Source organism: Hyla sarda, unplaced genomic scaffold (assembly GCF_029499605.1).
Source record: "Hyla sarda isolate aHylSar1 unplaced genomic scaffold, aHylSar1.hap1 scaffold_223, whole genome shotgun sequence".
NCBI lineage: Eukaryota > Metazoa > Chordata > Amphibia > Anura > Hylidae > Hyla > Hyla sarda.
In genome coordinates this window covers 70,066-83,076 of record NW_026608906.1, presented here as the reverse complement: position 1 = coordinate 83,076, position 13,011 = coordinate 70,066, and the positions used below count along the sequence as shown (strand labels likewise).

General features: G+C 46.0%; 5 non-coding genes across 5 annotated transcripts; all 5 read left to right on the top strand.

The window, feature by feature from the left end:
• The first annotated feature begins 2,042 nt into the window (after window positions 1–2,042).
• Window positions 2,043–2,233, top strand: LOC130321024 (U2 spliceosomal RNA). The gene has a single exon (XR_008866828.1). It is a non-coding gene; the product is annotated as a U2 spliceosomal RNA (small nuclear RNA).
• Window positions 2,234–4,325: 2,092 nt separating this feature from the next.
• On the top strand, window positions 4,326–4,516 carry LOC130321084 (U2 spliceosomal RNA). The gene has a single exon (XR_008866865.1). It is a non-coding gene; the product is annotated as a U2 spliceosomal RNA (small nuclear RNA).
• A 2,096-nt stretch (window positions 4,517–6,612) lies between these two features.
• LOC130321083 (U2 spliceosomal RNA) lies at window positions 6,613–6,803 on the top strand. The gene has a single exon (XR_008866864.1). It is a non-coding gene; the product is annotated as a U2 spliceosomal RNA (small nuclear RNA).
• A 2,092-nt stretch (window positions 6,804–8,895) lies between these two features.
• Window positions 8,896–9,086, top strand: LOC130321077 (U2 spliceosomal RNA). Its single transcript, XR_008866863.1, has one exon. It is a non-coding gene; the product is annotated as a U2 spliceosomal RNA (small nuclear RNA).
• Window positions 9,087–11,181: 2,095 nt separating this feature from the next.
• Window positions 11,182–11,372, top strand: LOC130321064 (U2 spliceosomal RNA). Its single transcript, XR_008866859.1, has one exon. It is a non-coding gene; the product is annotated as a U2 spliceosomal RNA (small nuclear RNA).
• Window positions 11,373–13,011: the final 1,639 nt, after the last annotated feature.

Genomic DNA, 13,011 nt, shown 5'->3' with positions numbered 1-13,011 from the left:
TGCTTGCTGGCTAGCCAGCTAGCCAGCCCTGTGGGCCTTGCTGCTGCTGCAGCCAAAAAACAAAAGGTGGTGCTGCTGCTGCTTCTGCTGCTTCTGCTTGTGTCTGGCCCCTGTTGGAGCGTCCAGGCACAGGACTTCTGCTGCTGCTGACTAAATGGCCTCCTTAATTGGATCATTTGAGTAGCCAGCACACCTGTGCAGGTAGGGCATGACATGATAGGCAGCTGCCTTGATAGCGGGTGGGTGCTGAATGTTCCTAATTGACAAAATAAGATTAATGCTTATGAAGAAATATAAAATCTCATCCCTTCCCCAATATCGCGCCACACCCCTACCCCTTAATTCCCTGGTTGAACGTGATGGACATATGTCTTTTTTCGACCGTACTAACTATGTAACTATGTAACATAACATGGGGGGGGGGGGGGGGGGTCTCCTGGCTGTTCACACAGGTGTGTCATTGCTGTACATTGACCATGCATTGCTTCTGTGGTATTGCAAAGGCAAAGACAAATGCTTCCAGCCATCCATTGCACTAATGGATTGGTCATCAGCTGGCTGTCTATGTCCCGCATCAATATAGACCAAAGTACAGAGGGTTAGGCTATGCTATTGTGCACCTACCTGATGCATCAGAAGGTGCGAGGCCCTTGCTAAATTCTGTGCACAGACTTTGAGATCTATGCTTTAGACTGTATCTAAACCTGCTCCAACATGGACTGACATTCTGGCCTACTTTCAGCCGATGCGACTTGTCTGTCGCTGAACAGTCGCTTTTTATGTATTCAGCACCTATGTATAATGTTGTAAAAATGCTCTAGAAGCTAAAGTCGCAGAAATGTCACACATATTTGGCCTGCAACTTTCTGTGCGACAAATTCAGACAGGAAAAATCAGTATAAATCCTTAGAAAATTATCCCCCAGTGTCTCCATCTGCTGGCGGTATTGAATAAGCATTGCTGCACTGATGGGGTATGCATTAGACGAAAAAAAAGAAGAAAAAGAAGAATAATACGCCCAGAAAAGAGGCGAAAAGGAGAAAAACGTAAAAAAACTTGAAAAAAAAGTAAGAGGAAGAGAAGGGAAAAAAAGGTGGAAATGGGTTTAAAAGTGATTTCGGCGGAGAAATATATATATATATATATATATATATATATATATATATATATGCGCACACACACACATAGATATAAACGTATTCTCCGTTGAGATATTGCAGCCGCTGCTGTGTCCAGGCCCAGGAGCCTTAGCACTGTGCTGTGATGTCACTCAATACCACTGACATCACTAGGTGTAAACAACATCTCTCCTTTGCTGTGTATGTGACTATGGAGCTGTTTGGTGATGTCGTCTATTACGGCCTTCATAGAAGCAACAGGAGATTGTTGCATCCATCTTGAACCCTCAGAACTACAGTGCTATGATGTCACTCACTTCCACAGGCCTTGCAGAGTGTAAACAACAACAACCCAGCTTTGTTGTGTATGTAACCAAAGGGATTTGTGATGTCACCTAGAACCTTCACAGCAGCGACAGCTTTATGAGGAGCATCAGCACTGCTCTGCCTGAGCAGAACCATCACCGCCATAGGTTGTCAAATAACCCGGATTTAACCCACACAGGTAAGTCCAATGGGGTGCAGGCATGTCCTCTATGCTTACAGCTTCCCGTGGGTGTTGGTTTGATACCGTTTGGGGACAGCCAAGGAGGCATCTGCAGGCAACAAAGGTAGGTGTGTGCTTGTGTGTGTGTTTCCTATGCAGATCCTAAGCCCAGTGTCACATGCAAGTAGGAGGAGTAAGAAGGGTTCCTGGCAAATCCGGGTTATGGATTGCATTTAAAAAGGCCCCGTGGGAGTGCAATGGGCCCCTGTCTTGCTGCTTAGCAATAATGGTATGGGTTTAGGTTCTGCTGTGTGTACTGGTGGTTGACTGCCCCCCAGCCCAGAGTGTGCATGGAAAATTGTCTGGCAGCCTCCCTGACAGCAAGCAGTGATAGTGCCCATGAAGGGGACCTTGTTGGGCCCGCCCCTTTCACGGTTATCGCTTCTCGGCCTTTTGGCTAAGATCAAGTGTAGTATCTGTTCTTATCAGTTTAATATCTGATACGTCCCCTATCTGGGGACCATATATTAAATGGATTTTTGAGAACGGGGGCCGATTTCAAAGCTTGCTTCCGTCGCCCTATGCATTGACCCGATATGGCAGTATCTTCGGGTACAGTGCACCACCCCCTTACAGGGTTAAAAAGAAAGATTCCTACTTTCATTGCTACCTGCTTGCTGGCTAGCCAGCTAGCCAGCCCTGTGGGCCTTGCTGCTGCTGCAGCCAAAAAACAAAAGGTGGTGCTGCTGCTTCTGCTGCTTCTGCTTCTGCTTGTGTCTGGCCCCTGTTGGAGCGTTCAGGCACAGGACTTCTGCTGCTGCTGACTAAATGGCCTCCTTAATTGGATCATTTGAGTAGCCAGCACACCTGTGCAGGTAGGGCATGACATGATAGGCAGCTGCCTTGATAGCGGGTGGGTGCTGAATGTTCCTAATTGACAAAATAAGATTAATGCTTATGAAGAAATATAAAATCTCATCCCTTCCCCAATATCGCGCCACACCCCTACCCCTTAATTCCCTGGTTGAACGTGATGGACATATGTCTTTTTTCGACCGTACTAACTATGTAACTATGTAACATAACATGGGGGGGGGGGGGGGGGGTCTCCTGGCTGTTCACACAGGTGTGTCATTGCTGTACATTGACCATGCATTGCTTCTGTGGTATTGCAAAGGCAAAGACAAATGCTTCCAGCCATCCATTGCACTAATGGATTGGTCATCAGCTGGCTGTCTATGTCCCGCATCAATATAGACCAAAGTACAGAGGGTTAGGCTATGCTATTGTGCACCTACCTGATGCATCAGAAGGTGCGAGGCCCTTGCTAAATTCTGTGCACAGACTTTGAGATCTATGCTTTAGACTGTATCTAAACCTGCTCCAACATGGACTGACATTCTGGCCTACTTTCAGCCGATGCGACTTGTCTGTCGCTGAACAGTCGCTTTTTATGTATTCAGCACCTATGTATAATGTTGTAAAAATGCTCTAGAAGCTAAAGTCGCAGAAATGTCACACATATTTGGCCTGCAACTTTCTGTGCGACAAATTCAGACAGGAAAAATCAGTATAAATCCTTAGAAAATTATCCCCCAGTGTCTCCATCTGCTGGCGGTATTGAATAAGCATTGCTGCACTGATGGGGTATGCATTAGACGAAAAAAAAGAAGAAAAAGAAGAATAATACGCCCAGAAAAGAGGCGAAAAGGAGAAAAACGTAAAAAAACGTGAAAAAAAAGTAAGAGGAAGAGAAGGGAAAAAAAGGTGGAAATGGGTTTAAAAGTGATTTCGGCGGAGAAATATATATATATATATATATATATATATATATATATATATATATATGCGCACACACACACATAGATATAAACGTATTCTCCGTTGAGATATTGCAGCCGCTGCTGTGTCCAGGCCCAGGAGCCTTAGCACTGTGCTGTGATGTCACTCAATACCACTGACATCACTAGGTGTAAACAACATCTCTCCTTTGCTGTGTATGTGACTATGGAGCTGTTTGGTGATGTCGTCTATTACGGCCTTCATAGAAGCAACAGGAGATTGTTGCATCCATCTTGAACCCTCAGAACTACAGTGCTATGATGTCACTCACTTCCACAGGCCTTGCAGAGTGTAAACAACAACAACCCAGCTTTGTTGTGTATGTAACCAAAGGGATTTGTGATGTCACCTAGAACCTTCACAGCAGCGACAGCTTTATGAGGAGCATCAGCACTGCTCTGCCTGAGCAGAACCATCACCGCCATAGGTTGTCAAATAACCCGGATTTAACCCACACAGGTAAGTCCAATGGGGTGCAGGCATGTCCTCTATGCTTACAGCTTCCCGTGGGTGTTGGTTTGATACCGTTTGGGGACAGCCAAGGAGGCATCTGCAGGCAACAAAGGTAGGTGTGTGCTTGTGTGTGTGTTTCCTATGCAGATCCTAAGCCCAGTGTCACATGCAAGTAGGAGGAGTAAGAAGGGTTCCTGGCAAATCCGGGTTATGGATTGCATTTAAAAAGGCCCCGTGGGAGTGCAATGGGCCCCTGTCTTGCTGCTTAGCAATAATGGTATGGGTTTAGGTTCTGCTGTGTGTACTGGTGGTTGACTGCCCCCCAGCCCAGAGTGTGCATGGAAAATTGTCTGGCAGCCTCCCTGACAGCAAGCAGTGATAGTGCCCATGAAGGGGACCTTGTTGGGCCCGCCCCTTTCACGGTTATCGCTTCTCGGCCTTTTGGCTAAGATCAAGTGTAGTATCTGTTCTTATCAGTTTAATATCTGATACGTCCCCTATCTGGGGACCATATATTAAATGGATTTTTGAGAACGGGGGCCGATTTCGAAGCTTGCTTCCGTCGCCCTATGCATTGACCCGATATGGCAGTATCTTCGGGTACAGTGCACCACCCCCTTACAGGGTTAAAAAGAAAGATTCCTACTTTCATTGCTACCTGCTTGCTGGCTAGCCAGCTAGCCAGCCCTGTGGGCCTTGCTGCTGCTGCAGCCAAAAAACAAAAGGTGGTGCTGCTGCTGCTTCTGCTGCTTCTGCTTGTGTCTGGCCCCTGTTGGAGCGTCCAGGCACAGGACTTCTGCTGCTGCTGACTAAATGGCCTCCTTAATTGGATCATTTGAGTAGCCAGCACACCTGTGCAGGTAGGGCATGACATGATAGGCAGCTGCCTTGATAGCGGGTGGGTGCTGAATGTTCCTAATTGACAAAATAAGATTAATGCTTATGAAGAAATATAAAATCTCATCCCTTCCCCAATATCGCGCCACACCCCTACCCCTTAATTCCCTGGTTGAACGTGATGGACATATGTCTTTTTTCGACCGTACTAACTATGTAACTATGTAACATAACATGGGGGGGGGGGGGGGGGGGGGTCTCCTGGCTGTTCACACAGGTGTGTCATTGCTGTACATTGACCATGCATTGCTTCTGTGGTATTGCAAAGGCAAAGACAAATGCTTCCAGCCATCCATTGCACTAATGGATTGGTCATCAGCTGGCTGTCTATGTCCCGCATCAATATAGACCAAAGTACAGAGGGTTAGGCTATGCTATTGTGCACCTACCTGATGCATCAGAAGGTGCGAGGCCCTTGCTAAATTCTGTGCACAGACTTTGAGATCTATGCTTTAGACTGTATCTAAACCTGCTCCAACATGGACTGACATTCTGGCCTACTTTCAGCCGATGCGACTTGTCTGTCGCTGAACAGTCGCTTTTTATGTATTCAGCACCTATGTATAATGTTGTAAAAATGCTCTAGAAGCTAAAGTCGCAGAAATGTCACACATATTTGGCCTGCAACTTTCTGTGCGACAAATTCAGACAGGAAAAATCAGTATAAATCCTTAGAAAATTATCCCCCAGTGTCTCCATCTGCTGGCGGTATTGAATAAGCATTGCTGCACTGATGGGGTATGCATTAGACGAAAAAAAAGAAGAAAAAGAAGAATAATACGCCCAGAAAAGAGGCGAAAAGGAGAAAAACGTAAAAAAACGTGAAAAAAAAGTAAGAGGAAGAGAAGGGAAAAAAAGGTGGAAATGGGTTTAAAAGTGATTTCGGCGGAGAAATATATATATATATATATATATATATATATATATATATATATATATATATGCGCACACACACACATAGATATAAACGTATTCTCCGTTGAGATATTGCAGCCGCTGCTGTGTCCAGGCCCAGGAGCCTTAGCACTGTGCTGTGATGTCACTCAATACCACTGACATCACTAGGTGTAAACAACATCTCTCCTTTGCTGTGTATGTGACTATGGAGCTGTTTGGTGATGTCGTCTATTACGGCCTTCATAGAAGCAACAGGAGATTGTTGCATCCATCTTGAACCCTCAGAACTACAGTGCTATGATGTCACTCACTTCCACAGGCCTTGCAGAGTGTAAACAACAACAACCCAGCTTTGTTGTGTATGTAACCAAAGGGATTTGTGATGTCACCTAGAACCTTCACAGCAGCGACAGCTTTATGAGGAGCATCAGCACTGCTCTGCCTGAGCAGAACCATCACCGCCATAGGTTGTCAAATAACCCGGATTTAACCCACACAGGTAAGTCCAATGGGGTGCAGGCATGTCCTCTATGCTTACAGCTTCCCGTGGGTGTTGGTTTGATACCGTTTGGGGACAGCCAAGGAGGCATCTGCAGGCAACAAAGGTAGGTGTGTGCTTGTGTGTGTGTTTCCTATGCAGATCCTAAGCCCAGTGTCACATGCAAGTAGGAGGAGTAAGAAGGGTTCCTGGCAAATCCGGGTTATGGATTGCATTTAAAAAGGCCCCGTGGGAGTGCAATGGGCCCCTGTCTTGCTGCTTAGCAATAATGGTATGGGTTTAGGTTCTGCTGTGTGTACTGGTGGTTGACTGCCCCCCAGCCCAGAGTGTGCATGGAAAATTGTCTGGCAGCCTCCCTGACAGCAAGCAGTGATAGTGCCCATGAAGGGGACCTTGTTGGGCCCGCCCCTTTCACGGTTATCGCTTCTCGGCCTTTTGGCTAAGATCAAGTGTAGTATCTGTTCTTATCAGTTTAATATCTGATACGTCCCCTATCTGGGGACCATATATTAAATGGATTTTTGAGAACGGGGGCCGATTTCGAAGCTTGCTTCCGTCGCCCTATGCATTGACCCGATATGGCAGTATCTTCGGGTACAGTGCACCACCCCCTTACAGGGTTAAAAAGAAAGATTCCTACTTTCATTGCTACCTGCTTGCTGGCTAGCCAGCTAGCCAGCCCTGTGGGCCTTGCTGCTGCTGCAGCCAAAAAACAAAAGGTGGTGCTGCTGCTGCTTCTGCTGCTTCTGCTTCTGCTTGTGTCTGGCCCCTGTTGGAGCGTCCAGGCACAGGACTTCTGCTGCTGCTGACTAAATGGCCTCCTTAATTGGATCATTTGAGTAGCCAGCACACCTGTGCAGGTAGGGCATGACATGATAGGCAGCTGCCTTGATAGCGGGTGGGTGCTGAATGTTCCTAATTGACAAAATAAGATTAATGCTTATGAAGAAATATAAAATCTCATCCCTTCCCCAATATCGCGCCACACCCCTACCCCTTAATTCCCTGGTTGAACGTGATGGACATATGTCTTTTTTCGACCGTACTAACTATGTAACTATGTAACATAACATGGGGGGGGGGGGGGGGGGTCTCCTGGCTGTTCACACAGGTGTGTCATTGCTGTACATTGACCATGCATTGCTTCTGTGGTATTGCAAAGGCAAAGACAAATGCTTCCAGCCATCCATTGCACTAATGGATTGGTCATCAGCTGGCTGTCTATGTCCCGCATCAATATAGACCAAAGTACAGAGGGTTAGGCTATGCTATTGTGCACCTACCTGATGCATCAGAAGGTGCGAGGCCCTTGCTAAATTCTGTGCACAGACTTTGAGATCTATGCTTTAGACTGTATCTAAACCTGCTCCAACATGGACTGACATTCTGGCCTACTTTCAGCCGATGCGACTTGTCTGTCGCTGAACAGTCGCTTTTTATGTATTCAGCACCTATGTATAATGTTGTAAAAATGCTCTAGAAGCTAAAGTCGCAGAAATGTCACACATATTTGGCCTGCAACTTTCTGTGCGACAAATTCAGACAGGAAAAATCAGTATAAATCCTTAGAAAATTATCCCCCAGTGTCTCCATCTGCTGGCGGTATTGAATAAGCATTGCTGCACTGATGGGGTATGCATTAGACGAAAAAAAAGAAGAAAAAGAAGAATAATACGCCCAGAAAAGAGGCGAAAAGGAGAAAAACGTAAAAAAACGTGAAAAAAAAGTAAGAGGAAGAGAAGGGAAAAAAAGGTGGAAATGGGTTTAAAAGTGATTTCGGCGGAGAAATATATATATATATATATATATATATATATATATATATATATATATGCGCACACACACACATAGATATAAACGTATTCTCCGTTGAGATATTGCAGCCGCTGCTGTGTCCAGGCCCAGGAGCCTTAGCACTGTGCTGTGATGTCACTCAATACCACTGACATCACTAGGTGTAAACAACATCTCTCCTTTGCTGTGTATGTGACTATGGAGCTGTTTGGTGATGTCGTCTATTACGGCCTTCATAGAAGCAACAGGAGATTGTTGCATCCATCTTGAACCCTCAGAACTACAGTGCTATGATGTCACTCACTTCCACAGGCCTTGCAGAGTGTAAACAACAACAACCCAGCTTTGTTGTGTATGTAACCAAAGGGATTTGTGATGTCACCTAGAACCTTCACAGCAGCGACAGCTTTATGAGGAGCATCAGCACTGCTCTGCCTGAGCAGAACCATCACCGCCATAGGTTGTCAAATAACCCGGATTTAACCCACACAGGTAAGTCCAATGGGGTGCAGGCATGTCCTCTATGCTTACAGCTTCCCGTGGGTGTTGGTTTGATACCGTTTGGGGACAGCCAAGGAGGCATCTGCAGGCAACAGTAGGTGTGTGCTTGTGTGTGTGTTTCCTATGCAGATCCTAAGCCCAGTGTCACATGCAAGTAGGAGGAGTAAGAAGGGTTCCTGGCAAATCCGGGTTATGGATTGCATTTAAAAAGGCCCCGTGGGAGTGCAATGGGCCCCTGTCTTGCTGCTTAGCAATAATGGTATGGGTTTAGGTTCTGCTGTGTGTACTGGTGGTTGACTGCCCCCCAGCCCAGAGTGTGCATGGAAAATTGTCTGGCAGCCTCCCTGACAGCAAGCAGTGATAGTGCCCATGAAGGGGACCTTGTTGGGCCCGCCCCTTTCACGGTTATCGCTTCTCGGCCTTTTGGCTAAGATCAAGTGTAGTATCTGTTCTTATCAGTTTAATATCTGATACGTCCCCTATCTGGGGACCATATATTAAATGGATTTTTGAGAACGGGGGCCGATTTCGAAGCTTGCTTCCGTCGCCCTATGCATTGACCCGATATGGCAGTATCTTCGGGTACAGTGCACCACCCCCTTACAGGGTTAAAAAGAAAGATTCCTACTTTCATTGCTACCTGCTTGCTGGCTAGCCAGCTAGCCAGCCCTGTGGGCCTTGCTGCTGCTGCAGCCAAAAAACAAAAGGTGGTGCTGCTGCTGCTTCTGCTGCTTCTGCTTCTGCTTGTGTCTGGCCCCTGTTGGAGCGTCCAGGCACAGGACTTCTGCTGCTGCTGACTAAATGGCCTCCTTAATTGGATCATTTGAGTAGCCAGCACACCTGTGCAGGTAGGGCATGACATGATAGGCAGCTGCCTTGATAGCGGGTGGGTGCTGAATGTTCCTAATTGACAAAATAAGATTAATGCTTATGAAGAAATATAAAATCTCATCCCTTCCCCAATATCGCGCCACACCCCTACCCCTTAATTCCCTGGTTGAACGTGATGGACATATGTCTTTTTTCGACCGTACTAACTATGTAACTATGTAACATAACATGGGGGGGGGGGGGGGGGGTCTCCTGGCTGTTCACACAGGTGTGTCATTGCTGTACATTGACCATGCATTGCTTCTGTGGTATTGCAAAGGCAAAGACAAATGCTTCCAGCCATCCATTGCACTAATGGATTGGTCATCAGCTGGCTGTCTATGTCCCGCATCAATATAGACCAAAGTACAGAGGGTTAGGCTATGCTATTGTGCACCTACCTGATGCATCAGAAGGTGCGAGGCCCTTGCTAAATTCTGTGCACAGACTTTGAGATCTATGCTTTAGACTGTATCTAAACCTGCTCCAACATGGACTGACATTCTGGCCTACTTTCAGCCGATGCGACTTGTCTGTCGCTGAACAGTCGCTTTTTATGTATTCAGCACCTATGTATAATGTTGTAAAAATGCTCTAGAAGCTAAAGTCGCAGAAATGTCACACATATTTGGCCTGCAACTTTCTGTGCGACAAATTCAGACAGGAAAAATCAGTATAAATCCTTAGAAAATTATCCCCCAGTGTCTCCATCTGCTGGCGGTATTGAATAAGCATTGCTGCACTGATGGGGTATGCATTAGACGAAAAAAAAGAAGAAAAAGAAGAATAATACGCCCAGAAAAGAGGCGAAAAGGAGAAAAACGTAAAAAAACGTGAAAAAAAAGTAAGAGGAAGAGAAGGGAAAAAAAGGTGGAAATGGGTTTAAAAGTGATTTCGGCGGAGAAATATATATATATATATATATATATATATATATATATATATATATATGCGCACACACACACATAGATATAAACGTATTCTCCGTTGAGATATTGCAGCCGCTGCTGTGTCCAGGCCCAGGAGCCTTAGCACTGTGCTGTGATGTCACTCAATACCACTGACATCACTAGGTGTAAACAACATCTCTCCTTTGCTGTGTATGTGACTATGGAGCTGTTTGGTGATGTCGTCTATTACGGCCTTCATAGAAGCAACAGGAGATTGTTGCATCCATCTTGAACCCTCAGAACTACAGTGCTATGATGTCACTCACTTCCACAGGCCTTGCAGAGTGTAAACAACAACAACCCAGCTTTGTTGTGTATGTAACCAAAGGGATTTGTGATGTCACCTAGAACCTTCACAGCAGCGACAGCTTTATGAGGAGCATCAGCACTGCTCTGCCTGAGCAGAACCATCACCGCCATAGGTTGTCAAATAACCCGGATTTAACCCACACAGGTAAGTCCAATGGGGTGCAGGCATGTCCTCTATGCTTACAGCTTCCCGTGGGTGTTGGTTTGATACCGTTTGGGGACAGCCAAGGAGGCATCTGCAGGCAACAAAGGTAGGTGTGTGCTTGTGTGTGTGTTTCCTATGCAGATCCTAAGCCCAGTGTCACATGCAAGTAGGAGGAGTAAGAAGGGTTCCTGGCAAATCCGGGTTATGGATTGCATTTAAAAAGGCCCCGTGGGAGTGCAATGGGCCCCTGTCTTGCTGCTTAGCAATAATGGTATGGGTTTAGGTTCTGCTGTGTGTACTGGTGGTTGACTGCCCCCCAGCCCAGAGTGTGCATGGAAAATTGTCTGGCAGCCTCCCTGACAGCAAGCAGTGATAGTGCCCATGAAGGGGACCTTGTTGGGCCCGCCCCTTTCACGGTTATCGCTTCTCGGCCTTTTGGCTAAGATCAAGTGTAGTATCTGTTCTTATCAGTTTAATATCTGATACGTCCCCTATCTGGGGACCATATATTAAATGGATTTTTGAGAACGGGGGCCGATTTCGAAGCTTGCTTCCGTCGCCCTATGCATTGACCCGATATGGCAGTATCTTCGGGTACAGTGCACCACCCCCTTACAGGGTTAAAAAGAAAGATTCCTACTTTCATTGCTACCTGCTTGCTGGCTAGCCAGCTAGCCAGCCCTGTGGGCCTTGCTGCTGCTGCAGCCAAAAAACAAAAGGTGGTGGTGCTGCTGCTGCTTCTGCTGCTTCTGCTTCTGCTTGTGTCTGGCCCCTGTTGGAGCGTCCAGGCACAGGACTTCTGCTGCTGCTGACTAAATGGCCTCCTTAATTGGATCATTTGAGTAGCCAGCACACCTGTGCAGGTAGGGCATGACATGATAGGCAGCTGCCTTGATAGCGGGTGGGTGCTGAATGTTCCTAATTGACAAAATAAGATTAATGCTTATGAAGAAATATAAAATCTCATCCCTTCCCCAATATCGCGCCACACCCCTACCCCTTAATTCCCTGGTTGAACGTGATGGACACATATGTCTTTTTTCGACCGTACTAACTATGTAACTATGTAACATAACATGGGGGGGGGGGGGGGGGGGTCTCCTGGCTGTTCACACAGGTGTGTCATTGCTGTACATTGACCATGCATTGCTTCTGTGGTATTGCAAAGGCAAAGACAAATGCTTCCAGCCATCCATTGCACTAATGGATTGGTCATCAGCTGGCTGTCTATGTCCCGCATCAATATAGACCAAAGTACAGAGGGTTAGGCTATGCTATTGTGCACCTACCTGATGCATCAGAAGGTGCGAGGCCCTTGCTAAATTCTGTGCACAGACTTTGAGATCTATGCTTTAGACTGTATCTAAACCTGCTCCAACATGGACTGACATTCTGGCCTACTTTCAGCCGATGCGACTTGTCTGTCGCTGAACAGTCGCTTTTTATGTATTCAGCACCTATGTATAATGTTGTAAAAATGCTCTAGAAGCTAAAGTCGCAGAAATGTCACACATATTTGGCCTGCAACTTTCTGTGCGACAAATTCAGACAGGAAAAATCAGTATAAATCCTTAGAAAATTATCCCCCAGTGTCTCCATCTGCTGGCGGTATTGAATAAGCATTGCTGCACTGATGGGGTATGCATTAGACGAAAAAAAAGAAGAAAAAGAAGAATAATACGCCCAGAAAAGAGGCGAAAAGGAGAAAAACGTAAAAAAACGTGAAAAAAAAGTAAGAGGAAGAGAAGGGAAAAAAAGGTGGAAATGGGTTTAAAAGTGATTTCGGCGGAGAAATATATATATATATATATATATATATATATATATATATATATATATGCGCACACACACACATAGATATAAACGTATTCTCCGTTGAGATATTGCAGCCGCTGCTGTGTCCAGGCCCAGGAGCCTTAGCACTGTGCTGTGATGTCACTCAATACCACTGACATCACTAGGTGTAAACAACATCTCTCCTTTGCTGTGTATGTGACTATGGAGCTGTTTGGTGATGTCGTCTATTACGGCCTTCATAGAAGCAACAGGAGATTGTTGCATCCATCTTGAACCCTCAGAACTACAGTGCTATGATGTCACTCACTTCCACAGGCCTTGCAGAGTGTAAACAACAACAACCCAGCTTTGTTGTGTATGTAACCAAAGGGATTTGTGATGTCACCTAGAACCTTCACAGCAGCGACAGCTTTATGAGGAGCATCAGCACTGCTCTGCCTGAGCAGAACCAT